Source organism: Orycteropus afer, unplaced genomic scaffold, assembly GCF_000298275.1.
Source record: "Orycteropus afer afer isolate SDZICR_OR568_19922 unplaced genomic scaffold, OryAfe1.0 scaffold00710, whole genome shotgun sequence".
Lineage (NCBI taxonomy): Eukaryota > Metazoa > Chordata > Mammalia > Tubulidentata > Orycteropodidae > Orycteropus > Orycteropus afer.
Genome location: NW_006922297.1, coordinates 776,286 through 777,868, shown reverse-complemented (window position 1 = coordinate 777,868; position 1,583 = coordinate 776,286).

Genomic DNA, 1,583 nt, shown 5'->3' with positions numbered 1-1,583 from the left:
GGTGATTTCTTAAAAAGTTGGAATTAGAAATACCATTTGACCTAGCCATTCCATTACTAGGTATATATCCTAAAGAAGTGAGAGCCAGGACAAGAAGAGATATATGCACACCTATGTTCATTCCAGCGCTATTTATAATAGCCAAAAGATGGAAACAAACTAGGTGCCCATCAACAGAAGAATGGATAACCAAAATATGGTACATACACACAGAGGAATAATATGCAACCCTAAAGAATAACACAGAATCAGCAAAACACCATATAACATGGATGAACTTGGAGGTCATTATGCTGAGTTAAATAAGTCAATCACAGAAAGACAAATACTGTATTAGTCCGTTCTTGTAAAACGTCAAGGAAAGGTTTATATATAGACGGAAATTTTCTTTGTTTCAGGGGTGGGAGGGTAGTGTAGGGAACACTGTTAGATAGGTAGAGACAATTATTGCTTTGGGTGAAGAAAAGGGCAATGTACAAATGTGAGTGACCAATATGGCAGCATTGAGGATGAGAAAGACATAGAGAGGTACATGGGAGGTACAGACAACAAAGATGAACCCTTTTGCACACACAGTACTACGTTGTCAGTGAAGGCAAACATTGATCTATGGGCCGATAGATGGGTGGACAGTCTTTGCAGGGGGAAATGTGCCCAAGATCATGTATAGGGTTGGCAGACAATGATTCTACAAGTGTATTTATACGTTCTGTAAGAATTCCCAGGTATATAGTAGAGATGACAAGGGTCAAGGATGTAGTCACTTCTTGGCCACAGCCAGCTACCAAGAGGGAGTGAGTAGATGGACCTGTGGGTTCGAGACCATAGTTGCAGGGGACATTAAGCTTAATTGGCATAACATAACACACAAAAACGTTCCTAGTGTTGGAAATGAAGAAGAATGCAAAAAAAGGGGGGAGGCATTTAAAAGCAATCACCCCTAGGACATGATGGCTCTTGAGACCAGAAGAATCAGATGGTGCCTGGCTACCAATGCCAACCACTCAGGAAAGGATCAAATCTGGAGATCCTGGATAGAGTGGGAGGGAAAACGTGGAACAAAATCTAAAAGCTCATGATGACCAGAATTACTGGTCAAATGAAATCTGGCAAGACTCCCAATACTATGGCCCTGGAATACAATCTGTGCCTAGAATAAAATGGACCCCCAGGGGTGGGCTCTCAGCCCAATAGTTAACAAGATGTACACGCAGACCACTCAACCCAGGATGACGCACCCACATACTCTATGGTAATACATCCCTTAGAGCAATAGACCATGGGACACCAGAGGACCAACATTCAAATTGAGGAAATGCAGGACCAGCAGGAGTGCATAAATATGAGAGGCACAAGGGGAGGGTTACAGGGTAGGGAGGGGAGGAGACTGGGTTAGGGTTGGACATGGTGAATGGGGAATGAACTACATTGAATGTAAAACAAGCTCTTAAAATACAAATTAAAAAAATTGTTCTACATCCTACTTTGGGCAGTAGTGCCTGAGATCTTAAAAGCTTGCAAGCAGCCATCTAGATGCAATGATGGGTCTCTCCTTGTCCAGAGCAAAGAAGAATGAAGAAAAC